The 14,758-nt window shown below is 40.9% G+C and overlaps 1 pseudogene; it reads left to right on the top strand.

Annotated features, from left to right (window-relative positions):
• The first annotated feature begins 558 nt into the window (after window positions 1-558).
• LOC140689294 (cyclin-dependent kinase 4 pseudogene) overlaps window positions 559-14,758 on the top strand; it is a 159,783-nt pseudogene continuing 145,583 nt past the window's right edge.

Here is a 14,758-nt window from a genome sequence, read left to right as displayed (position 1 = left end):
CCCCTTTGGAATGCCTTCAAATTGGAGCCATAATTTCTTAGGAACAATAGTGGTAGTCTGTCAAAATGCTTTTGGAAAAAGAGTGACCTCTCTTGGTTCATTTCAGAGGTTACCAAAAACTGCTGCTGACATTTTTAACATATGACAGTTCAGAAAGCATCTTTGGCTGTCCAAGGTAAAATAAAGAGGTTCTTTTGAATATTCTGCTTTTAGTGTGTATTTTGTGCTTTTATTATAAATATAGGAAACGGTTTTGTCTTTTCTTTGGATTCGCTCTTGATACTTTATTATAAAATAATGATAAAAAGGTGAGAAGGGACTAGTTCCAGAGGGTCAAGGGAAGAATATTCCAAAATGAGTACATAGTTACGTAAGGGATCTCAGAAGTACACAACCGTCGGCAGCCTTAAGTGAACAGGCCCTGGGCCCAGGCCAAAGTTCACAGTAGCGTGTACCTGCTAAGAGGCAAATGTACGCATGCGTTGGTGGTGGTACGGAAGCCTCGTGGACAAAGAAATGAACACTGCGCATGTGCGGGCAGAGTACCTAAAAGCAGGACAAGCGCGCCCCGCCCCGCGCGCCATCTTGTTGCGCTAGAAGGAAGTGCTGTTTAGATCCACGTCGGCTCCCGGCGCAGTTTGTTTTGCGGTTTGGCGGCTCCTCGCGCATTTTCCCGGTTCGGCAGCTCACCTCCTCGAATCCCTCTTCAGCCCCCGTCGGCTGACACATCTTTTAGGAACTGGAAGAAAACCTGCATGGCTGGAATACACAGAAGGAGGACAGGATGAGGTTAGAAAAGTAAGCACTGCAGAGCGTTGCGTGAATAGTACAAACACTGGTTTTATTCTCGTGTAACAGGACAGAGTAGTCTGGGGAGAAATGGTGGTTACTCGGACAAGGGAGGTGGCAGTGGAAATGAGGTAAATCAGTAGGTACAGGAAGTAGTTTGGGGGTAGAGTCCTTCATTTGGATTGTATTATTCATGGGGAGATCCCAAAGGGAATTCAGTAGGAGCGTAAACCTCCATTGAGTCCTGGCTTGCTCACTAATTATGGGTATCACCTGTGAAATAAAAGCCTTCACCCTCTCTGGTGTTCAGGTTTCCTCTCTGAGTTTAGTGTTGCGGGTAACTATGTTGTTAGTGAGAGAAGTGCAATAAGGGGGAATTAATTGGCTCATGGACTCCAAGTTGTGTGAAAAATACAATTTGAGAAGAATAGAGGCTTCATCAGAGCCTCAGAAACAATTAGATTCAGGAGCTCAGTGATGCCAGGTGGGATTCACTGACTTCCATTGTTTCTCTCTGGGTACTAGCTTTATATTCTGTTAAGGAAGCTCCCAAATTGTATACCTTAAAACTTCTGCCAGCAGGCAGAGACTTCTTTGAAGTCCTAAGTTCAAAATCCTAAGAAAAAGCTCCGTTTAAGGCCAAGCTTGGGATAAATCAAATGTGAGTAGACGTATGAGGTCACATAGGAATAGGGTAGCTTCCATGAAATAACTGGGAAGAAGAGGGGGGATTGGGACCTACGAGTCATTGTGAAGGAGTAACAGTGTTACAATTCTCATATTTAATCTGAGAGCATTCAGAAAATAATCACTGAGCATCTACTATGTGTCATGTGCTAAGTGCTTGAGATAGAAGATGTCTGCCGAAGTCTCTTCCAACAATGATGCTCTGCAAATCTGTGAGATTTTACAACAAAATGATAAAACAGCCAGTTGCTCTGGTATCTGTGAATTTTAAATAATTATCTTCAGGTTTACTGTCCTTTGTCAGTAGTGGAAATAAATGGTTTAAACTTTCTGGACAAAACAACGCTTTATGTTTCTAATTTATTATACCTTGCTTTTGTTTTTTTTTTTGGATCCATTTCCTACTGTGTTTTGAGTTTACTCAGTACTAACATTAACACTGCACGAAGGCTTTCTGTCTTGAGTATTTGAGGACGCGCACACATCAAAGTGTCTTGGCTTTCACCTTTCCCCGTGCCTGGAAAGTTCTTCTTCCTAAATGTTTTTTTCACGAAGTTTGCTTCCTTACAGCCTTTAGGCTTTTGCTTAAATGCCACTGTGGCAGTTAGAATAGTGGCCCTCAATGATGCTGTCCTATGGCTTGAACCTGGAATGTGTTAGTTTACGTGGCAAAGGGTAATTAAGGTTGCAGATGGGATTAAGGTTGTAATCAGCTCGCTTGTGTAGAGCAGGATTAGCCGGGGCTATCCAGGTGTAGTCAATGTAATTAGATACACTTAAAAGGAGGAAGACGGAAGCAGAAGAGGCTGAGTCAGAGGGAGAAGTGAGCGCAGGGTAACACTCAGAGGGATGTAGCTTTGCTGGTTTTGAAGCTGGAGAAAGGCAGCTATGGATTAAGGAATGTAATGGCTTCTAGAAACTGGAAAAGGTGAAGAAATGGATTCTCCTCCAGAGGCTCCAGAACGGTAAGATAATGCGTTTGTGTTGTATTTGTATTGTTTAAGCCAGTAAATTTGTGGTAGGATGTGGTCCCAGGTAGAATGGGGTCCCAGGTCAGGTACTCAGGGTTTTCAGGGTCACTCTTTTGTATATATGTGTTTTTATTGACGTATAGTCTGTTTACGATGTTCTGTCAGTTTCTGGTGCACAGCACAATGCTTCAGTCATACATGAACATACATGTATTTGTTTTCATATCCTTTCTCACCATCAGTGACTACAAGATATTGAATATAGTTCCCTATGCTATACAGTATAAACTTGTTTATTTTATATGTATTAGTTAGTATCTGCAAACCTCAAACTCCCAATTTATCCCTTCCTACCTGCTTCCCCCCCCCGGTAGCCCTAAGTTTGTTTTCCATGTCTGTGAGTCTGTTTCTGTTTTGTAAATAAGTTTCTTTTTTAAGATTCCACGTGTAAGTGATATCACATGGTATTCTTTCTCTTTCTGGCTTACTTCACTTAGAATGACAATTTACAGGTCCATTCACATTGCTGCAAATGACATTTTTTATGGCTAGATAGTATTCTGTTGTATAAATATACCACAACTTCTTTATCCAATCATCTGTCAATGGACATTTAGGTTGTTTCCATGTCTTGGCTATTGTATATAGTGCTGCTATGAACATTGGGGTGCATGTATCTTTTTGAATTAAAGTTCCCTCTGGATATATGCCCAGGAGTGGAATTGCTGAATCATATGATAAGTCTACTTTTAGTCTTTTGAGGGGTCTCCATACTGTTTTCCACAGTGGCTGCACCAAAGTACATTCCCACCAACAGTGTAGGAGGGTTCCCTTTTCTCTGCAGTCTCTCCAGCATTTGTCATTTGTGGACTTTAGAATGATGGGCCATTCTGACTGGTGTGAGGTGATACCTCATTGTAGTTTCGGTTTGCATTTCTCTGACAATTAGTGATATTGAGCATTTTTTCATGTGCCTATTGGCCATTCATAAGTCTTCACTGGATATTTGCTTGTTTAGGTCTTCTGCACATTTTTTGATTGGCTTTTTTTTTTCTTATTAAGTTGTATGAGCTGTTTATATATTCTGGAAATCAAGCCCTTGCCTGTCTCATCTTTTGCAAATGTTTTCTCCATTCTGTAGGTTGTCTTTTTTGCTTATGGTTTCCTTTGCTGTGCAAAAACTTATAATTTTAATTAGGTCCCATTTATTTTTGCTTTTATTTCTATTGCCTTGGTAGACTGCCCTAGGAGAACGTTGCTGAGATTTATGTCAGATAATGTTTTGCCTGTAAGAAGTTCATAATGTATTATCTTCTGTTTAAGTCTTAAGCCATTTTTAGTTTATTTTTGTGCATGGTGTGAGGGAGTAACTTTATTGAGTTATATACAGCTGCCCAGTTTTTCCAATACCATTTGCTGAAGAGATTGTCTTTACTCCATTGTATATTCTTGCCTCCTTTGTCAAAGATTAATTGACCAAAAGTTTGTGGGTTTATTTCTGGGCTCTCTGTTCTGTTCCATTGATCCATATGTCTGTTTTTGTACCAATATCATGCTGTTTTGATTACTGTAGCTCTATAGTATTATCTGAAATCTGAGAGGTTTGGGTTCACTCTTTATTGACGAATTTAAAACAGAAGAAAAATTAAAACTTGGGAAGGGGAAAGTAGGGTTATTCAAAAGATCAGCTATGCAGGTCTCCCAGGGCTTTCTAAAAAGGGGAACTTCATGGGCAGGGTGGCCTGGCTCTTATCTAGTTGGGTAGCTGACAATGTGTTTATTGAAGATGGATGTCTTTGAAGAGGATGTTTTGACAATCAAAAGCTGAACATCACACACTTACATTGCAATTGCAACTGACAAGCACTTTACAGGACACTTATCAATGTGTAGGGGGTTGCTGGTGCATAAGCAAATACTTGTGTGGAAATTACATACAAAGCTAAGTATGAAGCCACTTGAGACAATGGGAAGTGGCTGCACAAAGGGTTCGGAGACGGCTTCGGGTAAAGTCAGAGATCAATAGTGGATCAGGACGTTTACACAAAAGAAATTGCACTTCATATTTAGAGCTTCATCCTTGGCATGATTTTATTCAACTTTCTCTGCCTTCTCTAAGAATTACAAACTTTAGGAGGTCATAGGCCTGTATTGAAACAGTCTGAGAGAATCATGCAGTGAATTCAAGGTTAACCTCATATGCTAATCTTTTAAACCTACAGTGTCCTTCAGAATTTATAAAATGTTTTCACATACATCTCATTTAAGCATCATAAAGACTCTCTACAGAGTGTAGATCGGGTGTCTTTATCTTAATTTCATAAATAGTGAAACCATAAAGCCTAAATGATGAGAGCAGTGTAAATATTGGCACCATTCTCCAGTGTTTATGCCACACTTTCACACATTTTTGCCTTACTTCATCCTCTTCACAATTTTGAGGGATAGGTGGGGCAAGACTTGCCCTGAGTTTGCTGATGAAGAAATTAAGCCTGCGATTATTTGAAGTGACTATTTGGGAAGAAATGAAACTAGAATTCAAACTCAGATCGTCCTGTGTCACCTTCAGTCCCATGAGTTTATTTTCAACCTGTTGATTATCAAAAGCTGTGGGACATTCCTGAGAAGCCACTGGAGACAAAATTAAAAAGAGCTCAGGTTTTGGGAGCAGAATCCAACAGTCTTTGGTTCTTCCCCGTTCTGTGAGTCTCCAGGTCAGTCACTTAAACTCTCTAAGCCTTAGTTTCCTAGTATGCAAAATGGGAGTCATGTAGGGTTGTTGTAAAGATCATACAAAACAGTTGTATGTAGAACGTCCAGTGCAGCCACCGTCTGCTGTGCCTCCACCTGCTGCTCCCTGTCCCCCTGGGCCGGCAACCACTGATTTGCTTCCTGTCCCCATAGGTCAGACTGTATTTTCTAGAATTTTATATAAATGGAACTGTACAGTCAAACAAACAAACAACAACAAAACCACGTAGTGCAGTGCTTGATTCCCCAGTAGATGTTCAATGAAGAATTTCTACGATGCTGCTGATTAAATTCTAGTCTGCAGTTGAGTTTACAGAAATAGAGCTCAGGGGAGAGGTCTGGGCTGGATTTGGGTGACGTGGGGTCTAATATTTCTACTGAAAAAAGTTTAGTGAGCAGCCTGCTTGGTTAAGACCAGAAGCATTGAAGCCCCTAGCCTTTATATTGTCTCCTGGCTCCTTTGTTTCAGTCGATCATTTTGTTGGGCAGGAGGTTAAACCTGCCACCCAATGTTATCCAGGAGAGAGCAGTAAAATCAATGTGCTCTGGCATCAACAAGAAAAGGGAAGCTCTTTATTATATTTTGTGCATAGGGTGGTCTGAAGGAAGCTAAAAGCAGAACACAGTCAGGCCTCTGAAGAGTCCACTTTCCCGCCTCTGTTTTCTGCTGCTTTCTGTGCGCCTGCTGAGTTATTCTCTCCCCCTGAAGGCCCTGTTTCTCTTCTCCATTCCATGTGCTAGTTCCTCGGTCAACATCTTACTGTTCCAGGCCATCCATGGAAACTTGCTCCACACTCTCAGTTGAGAGTCTAAATTGCTGGGACATAAAACCTTGTTGTCTTGGCCTGGGTCAAGTGTCTTCCCCTGAGTGACTTCACTAAGCTACAGTCAAGAGGGAAGAGTTATACAGAAGAGATGTGACTGATGGAGGCCACTCCATGCATGGGATGGGGCCTAGAGGCTGGGCAGATACCCCAGAAGTTATTCACAAATTTCTTTCACACTATCTCTTGATTCTTAAGGCTCTAATCTAATCTGACCTCTTACAATGAAATAGATTATTAGGAGATTCTCTAATCTCAAGAGGACTGACTTTTTTCTGTTCATTTCTGGGTCTTGAGTGCATGATGTGTAGCAATAAGTATCATTTATTAAATGTTGTCAGGCCAGTGCTAAGCATTCAGTGCATCATCTTATTTAATCCTCATACAGCAGACCAGACGGCAGGTGTTATTTTCCGTTTTCTACATGAGACACAGAAGCACAGAAGTGTTACATACCTGAACCAGAGCCCACAGCTGCTAAGTGATAGACGTGGCATTCAGACCTAGTTCTGACTGGGCTCTCAAATGCCACATTGCTCCCTACCCTTTACTTTTAAGAGTGGCCCAATACACGCTTGTCAGCAGTTTGCTGTTGCCCTAAAATTTCAGACAACTCTAAGAACTGTCCAAATTATTGCTTTTGGAGAGAAATTTATTTACCTAAATACTATTTGAGAGGAATGAATCACTAACTTGCCTTTTAAAATATCTTCTGTGGCATCAAGAGGGTATTTATTGAAGTGATGGAGTGGTGCAGTCTAGACAAGGAAAGGTTGAAGGGTAGAATCTATTCATCTGCATATGAACCTCCCCCCCCTCCCCGTAATTCCTTAACATCAAGCATTAAACACACAGATACTCACAGTCCTGTACATCTAGGGCAAACCTCTGAAGTCCTTGGTTCCTTTTGTTCTGTCTGGGTTGATTAGAGGGAGCAGCCCTGGGGTCTTGGCACTTGGTGGGTGTGACTGTCAGACCCGGTGTTGGATGGCTTAGCTGACTTTTCCCTCTGAGGCAAGAATACACCATACAAAACACATCTGCAGATGTGTTATTTACTTAGTTTCTGGTTACAGCTGTCAGGAGAAGGCTCTGTAATGTGCTGCAGCTTCTACTATGATAGATGGGGTGGGATGAGGAGGAGGCAGGCAGCACCGAGCATTACTATGGCGTGGACTAAAATCCACTCATTGACTAATGTAACAAGCCAATAGCAATGTAATCAGAGAACTGGGATCTTAATGAGATGTCATTTTTGCCCAGAGTGTATGGATTTCTTCTTCTTCCTCCTCTTTTTTTTTTTTTTTTTTTTTGGTGAGGTTGGGTGAATTGTATGTTTAGTCAACCCACCTGAGTCTGTACTTTGCTCTTTTCATCCTGAGTCAAACTTGATGCTTTCTTTGACCTTTCTGATCTTGGCCATTAATGGAAAAGCTATTTTTTCTAAATTACAGCTGAGTATAAACGAGATACTGCAGACCTCCCTTAGTCGTGGTCTGTACTGGCAGGGACATGTGACTTACTGGTTTTCCCACATTCTTTGCCATCTTTGCTTAGTACAGAGTTCCAGTCGTTGATCAATATCGAGATGTGTGAGATACGGCCCATAGAGGGAGACAGAGGCTGTGTCAGTGATTCAGGAGACTGGAAAGATTCCGAAAACTGTTTTGTCCACTATTTTTTTGGTCAAGGCAGTTACTTTTCATGGTCAATATATCTGACAGCAAGTTCCACAGAGGCCAGCCATTCCTGATCACACAACCACGCGGGCATTTCACGATTTGATGGAGAAATTAAAATCGTTTCTCAGGACCTTTTGGCCTTCCGTTCTGTGAGTAGAAACCAAAGAAAACTGAGCAGCAGAACAATTCTTAGACCATAGCTGTTTTTCCTACAGGAAGACCAATTGTCTGTGGAATATAAAATTGTATTTCATTTTGAGGTTGGAGCTAGTCCTGTTCTACCATGTTCTGTGGATGCTCAGTTCCCTGGTCAATGATTTTCTTTGGATTCTAAGGATTTCACCCTTATTTCCTCTAAAGGACTCAGTATCTCTGAGAGGTGGAGAGAACCTGAAAGAGGATATAGGATAAAATCTTTCTGATAATCCACAGCCAGTTTTCTGGGTTCTAGTCTTTAACTAATTTAAAATGAATCAGCAACTCTAGGGATTGGATCATTGAATTTTCAAAGGAGGAAGCTCTACCTGGTATGAGAATGATCAGTTCTATTATCAGAACCAACACAGAGGTTTGACTCTCTTCTTCGCCCAGCCTGGTATAAATAGAGAGTACCCTGGGTACTCTGAAACACCCTTCCTATTCTGAGACAAGTAGGATGGAGTTCTTTGGGGAAAGAGAAGCCCCTTCTTCCAGCAGAAGGAGGATATGAGAACTAGTGATGTTTATTTTAGGCTTTTTGTGCCCTGGCAGTGAGTAGAGTTCCCGAGAGGAGGACAGGTGCTACTTCAAGATTTGCTGCTGGGTGCACCTCTGTGTATTTAGGAACCACTGAGCTGTAGGATCAGGGTATTAGAAGTGGGTAAGTGTTGCTGAAGGATTTGTGACTAAGCAATTCTAGTATCTCAAGACCTCAGAAGGAGCTGTGTTTGTCCTGGATAGATGGGAGGGTGCATAGGCTTGGAGACGATACCCAGACAAGCAGAAGGTAGCTGCTGGTACCAGCACAGCCTCATCTTCCTGGAATTTATTCCCTGTGGTGTGTTAGCAAATGTTGAACAATCGATTCTATTAAAAAAAAAAAGAGTTATTCTGGTTTCCCAATTTTTATAGTGTAAATAATCCCAATATTTATTCTGTGGCTGGTTTCGAGCTACCAACGAGACATCATTGATGGCAGAGTTGGAAAGAAATCTGCACACTCAACTCCTGTGAGCTGGTGCAGATAGGCTCCGGCCACCACTGCCCCTCACCCTCCTGCATCATTCTCCATGCTTATGTGCCCAGGGTCTGCTGGCACAAGGCATCTTGAACCCAGATAGTCATTCTTATTTCTGGACAACGGGTGCCTGACTTGAATCTTGTCCCTTTACTACTTCTGTGAGCTGAGTTAGAGAAATTTGGAAACCTTCAATTCCCTTCTTTGGGACAAACAGTAGTATGTTAGAGGCTGACAACAATATTTCTTCATAATGAGGAGTCATCTTCTTCTTGGGCCCAGTCTGGAAGACATTATTTCTACTTAAATGCCAGAGGCTATAAATTTGCCTCCCATCGTAGCAGAGACACACAGACAGGGCTTACTAGATATTGAAGCCGGAGAGACAGGGTTGAGCTTTAGTAGTGAATTAATAAAGCAGCCTATTCTGGAATTGTACATGACAGGTGCTAGACTTTTTGTAGAGCATATTGGAAGAAACCAAAACCTCATAAAAATACATTTGAGAACCACCCAATAGTTTTAATAAAGTATGGACTTTGAGTAATTGCAGTCTGAGAGGCTGATCGTTCTCTAAAAGTAACACCAAATTCTCTGATTTGAAGTGTAACCATCGCAACATAGGCTAGAAAGATGAAAACAAAGGAATTGGAGGGAGTCAGCTATGATTCTCCTAGAGCCTAGGAGATTTTGCTTCTAGTGCATCAGCTCTTTAGTGTGCATTACATATCACAGACAGAATTTGTTTAAAACATAGATTGACAGGTGCGGTAGACGCTGTCAGTGCACCGCATATATTCCCTGGGCAGCTCCTGTTCCTGTTCATCCCAGAGGCTCCATGCTACAAACACACACAACTCTCTCCCAGGACTGTCCCTCTGGTTGTAGAAACATACTCAGCCTGCTTGCATGGCAAGCTGGAAGTTCTGGAGAGTTAGCGCACCCTCAGTCAATCATGAATGGGGCTTGGAACATAAGTACCCCAGTTCCTTATCCTTCATATGATGCAACTTCGAGATATGTTCTGTACTAGTGGCTCTCAGAGTGTGTTCAGGGGACTTCTGGGGAACCCCCAAATTCTCTTAGGAGCTCTATGAGATCAGAACTACTTTTGAACTAATTCCAAGATATTATGCGCCTCTTTTCACTCAAGGGTGCAGTGAAGTTTCCTATAGGTGATCATGTCATTCCTCTGATAGCTAAGGGAATGTATGCTTGTGAATTCCTGTTTAAAAAATAGTTTTAACATCTAATATGGTAGGTATCAGTGGACAGAACTGAAAATCTCTTTGGAGTCCTCAGTGATTTTTTTTAAGGGTTCGAAGATGTTGTGAGACCAAAGTGTTTGAGAGCCATGGCTCTGCGTCATCTCCTATACCCACAGATTGAGCCCCACTTGTCCACAGCAGTGACCTGTTCACTAGCTTGTTTAGCGTGGGTTCCTTCCCGTCTCTGCCTGAATTTCCTTATGTTTCTGGTCTCGGGGTCTGCTGCAGGGGAGTCCAACCTAAGGCACTAGAGATTTTGGATGGTGCATCTTAATAAGCAACTTGGATGATCTGATTCAGATGGCACATGGACCTCACCTGGCTGAGGTTTTCACAAATTCCATAGAGACAGTGAGAAGGATATTGGACGCTTGCACTTGAACCACCGTAATGTATATAGTATACATAAATGCACAAACTTTCACACTCAGACATGATCACTTTAAGTGTTTAACTTTTAGTACCTGTACATTCAGATTTTAATTCTGTTTCATCTCCTGGCTCCCCACGGTTTTGTGAATCTCCATATCAATCTCTTTTTCTTTTAAATTCTTTAATTTATGGATAGTACAGTCAAGTACCTATATACTATATATTTGATATAGTTCTAGTTCTGTAGTGAGGATTGGGTCCATTTAAAATGTTTTGTTTTAATTGCTGGAGGTATGAAAATCTTAGTTAAGAGATGTCTCCAGTAGTGGAAAAGAGAGGTATTTGAATCAGGTAACCAGTGTCCAGACTGGCAGACGAGGTAAGCAGCATATGTTAGGGAAAGTTACCAGCGTTTCTAGTAATTTATGTCTGCATTGAAATGTTTATTTCCTTATATCAAGATTTAATATGCATCAAATGGAGCCACATGGGTAGTAAGTGATGCAGTGGGACATGGATTTGAGTCCCTAAACAGCTGTGTGACTAAGTCACTGGATTATAATGGAAATTACAAAAGAGAGCAATTGTAAAGCATAGCATAGTGAATCTCACAAAGTAAACGTTTCATAAATGTTGGCAATTATTACTACTACTACCCAGCTTTTAGAAGCCATGATTTTAGTCCTGAAGTATAAGTACTTACGGTATTATTAGAGAACAGCAGAAAAGAAGTCCATGTTTGAGACCAACGTAAGATAACACACAATTAGGGGCTCAAGGACAAGACACAGGCTCGGGGACTCATAAAAGCTCAGAAAAGAAGGGAATCGGAGAAACCTGTAGTGATGAGAAAAAATTCTACAGTGGCTGTGCGACTTGACGCGTTTGTCTCTGAAAACGAATGGTCCTCTGTTTCCAGACAAGCCTGTGTCAGCTCATACCTCACACAGCAGGCTGAACATGCTGTGTGTAAGACTGCCAAAGCTTTTGGGCCGCTTCCCAAGTCAGAATTAGGATGCTACGTGTCAGCTCACACTAAGGGCCTTTCCCCTCCTGTGACACAGTGATGCTTTTGGTTAGAAAACATCTTTTCTTTCAAAGGCATTTCATCACATTGACGTAGAAATCTTCCTGGGGAGAATTACAGTCACCACTCCTGTTCCTAGTTAGTGGTTGGTAAAATTGAGGTACCAAGTTTATCCATCCAATATGTCATTCCTTTCAACTTCCAAGAGGGCATCTTTATAGAAGAGCATTTCTCTCCATTCTTCATTTGTTTAAAAAAAAACCCCTAAAATGAATCCTATTATAAATTATATCTGTGTGTGTGTGTGTGTATATATGATATATTATATATGGCAATATATGTTAAGATTTTGTTTCCCCCTATTGTAGTAAATGGCTCCTTTGTGATAATTTATCATCAAATACATCCTATGATCATTATTAGTGACTGTTACTACTTTTCTATTACTTCATTTTATTGATTGATTGATTGTAAAATACCACTGTCTGTGTACCACGAAGAAGGAAGAGACAATGGTGCTAATTATACTGTGATGTAATGCTCTCCTAGCACTTTGTGTTGTGATTCATAGAGCTTTTTATGACTTAATTTAGATATAAGTTGTATCATATATCAATTTTTGTATACATTAGAAGGAAACCATAAAAATATCACTAAGGAATTCTTCAGTTGTCTTTACACTCCATATCCATGTCCTCTGAATCGTATTTAAAGCCATAATTGTTTTGTTTTGCCACTAGAATCCTCTGTACTAGCCAAGCTGCTCACACTTTCTCTTCAATTTTGATGTTGGCATTTTCCTATTTAATTGTTTTTTCCTTAGTTGAATTGCATGTTGGCAGTCAGATGTTTAACAGTTTCTGATCAAAGTCACTGTAACGTTTTGACAAGCTGATATATTTGGCAATATAATAGCAGCCCTGAGTGAAGCATAACTTGGTCCCACCAATACCTCATTGCTTTGACATTGCTTTAAACTATTTTGTGGAGTTTGGCAACTTTTCTTGGCTTACTTGGTCTGTGATAGGAAATCCTTTGGTATGTGTTACAGTAATCAAACATAACACAGCTCCATCTACTTGTGGGCATGCTATGCCAGAATATATGGAATTGTGGTTGTACCAGTCAGAGTGGGCTAGATTATGCCCCAATTTCCGTGGCTTAAAACCACAAGATTTATTTCTTGCTCATGCTATGTGTCCTTCTGGGTTGGCTGGGAGCTCTTCTTCACATGGTTCTTTCTCCAGAACTCATGCTGATGAAATAACCACTGTTGGGAACATTGCTGGTCATTGTGGCTGAAGGGGAAAAATAGAAATGATAAATTGTTCACTGCTCTTAAGGTTACCCGTACTACTGGTGCTCACATTTCTCTGGCCAGAGCATGTCATCTTGTCATACCCATCTTTGGGGGTTTGATGAAGTGTAATCACTAAAAAATATTTGGTAGACAGCAATAATGGCTACTGCCATTAAGCCTTCTGGGTACAAAATATTCTCTTGACTCTCTTTGCTACATGTGGAACATAACGCATTTCATCCTAAAAGGAATCAGCTCACAAGCTCAATTCATTTCCCTGCAGCCACTTGAAAGGCAGGATATCTGGGTCATGGAAGATGGTTTCTCCACTGGGGGAAGGTGTGCGGTGAGTTCTGTATCAGGTTTGAATGTGGGAAGGGTAGAACAGGAACACTATGACTGTCAGCACTTCTGTGCATAGAGAGGGAGAATGGGAGAGATGCAGTAGTCATTCTTCCAAAGCAATTTTGAAATCCCACTGGTTAGATATTGCAAAGGGCTCCTGGCTTGGTGAGGCGTGTTCCTTGATTAGCCCTGGGGATGGGGGAAATCTTCCAACTCGACTGTCCTCTATTAACTTTAACTTTAGATTCACCCTCTGGGAGTTTATTTTTTTCCATTCTTTTTGGCCACAGCTGAAGAAGACATTGGCAGATATGCCCTGCTTAGGGGCTGAATGCTGTCTTAGCCCAGTATCTGTATTTAGACTATTGGGAAACCCAAAGTTGGCCTTAAATCTCAAATAGTACAGTCACTTTTGATTCAAGCTGGTGGTTCTTTTGGCAATGTAATTTTCTCATAAGTAGAACTTCTTACTCAGTCTCAGTCAGCTTCATGTGCCGGTGGAATAGTTGTCTTACAAACATACTTCTTAGGTTGCTGTATCTTTTATCGTACTAAATTGTGGAGATGGCTGTTTTCCCTAAGACATTTTGTTTACTTGAAAAGATTTATCAGGTACTACTCTCCTAATCTGAAACAATTTAAATGGTGGTATGCGGGTAAACATTTTAACAGTTGTCTCTTTGGAAGGGGAAAAAGCCCTGATTTGTGGTGTATCTTAATTTAGGCTGCTATAACAAATTACCATATGTTGGGCGGCTTAAATAAACAACTATTTCTCACAGTTCTGGAGGCAGAAAGTCCAAGATCAGAGTGCCAGCATGGCTGGGTTCTTGGTGAATGCTCTTTCCTGGTTTACAGATTGCTGTCTTCTTATGTATCCTCCCATGTGAGGGAGAGATAGTTAGCTGACTGATCTCTTCTTATAAGGGCACTAATCCCACTCATGAGGGTTCCATCCTCATTACCTAATTTACCTTCTAAAAACCCCATCTCCAAATACCATCACATTGGGATTAGGGTTTCAACATATGGATCTGTGAGGACATAAACATTCAGTCCATAGCATAGCATTTGATGATTTCCAGGGTACAAATACTCCTACCATGGCCCATTTCAAGCCACCGATGTGACTGGTATAACCACTGATTATATAGTGTGTTCATTACAGAGAGATAGTAATAACTTTAAGAGCATAGATAATAGTAAAATGTTATAAAGTAACTAGAAAGTGGTGAGTTTTAAGTATTAGCTTTGTTTTTGACATAATTTATGTAATTTTAAATAATGGCTGTATTTAGCAGCCATCTTAAAATTTCTAAAAATTTAACCATTGTGCTAGTATGAGCCGGTTCAGCACACCATTGCCTTAATTCATTCAGATGTGGTAACAGTGAGTGTGATGGTCATATGCTTGATTATGTTCTTCCTATGAGACTGAATTTTGTCTGTCCATTATTGCTTCGCCTGTTTTATCAGTTTTGGGACTGAAAAGCAGTTGCCTCAGTAAGCCCTGGAATCAGCTGAGA

This window comes from Vicugna pacos, chromosome 25 (genome assembly GCF_048564905.1).
Source record: "Vicugna pacos chromosome 25, VicPac4, whole genome shotgun sequence".
NCBI classification, from domain to species: domain Eukaryota; kingdom Metazoa; phylum Chordata; class Mammalia; order Artiodactyla; family Camelidae; genus Vicugna; species Vicugna pacos.
This window is presented reverse-complemented; position numbering and strand designations above follow the sequence as displayed.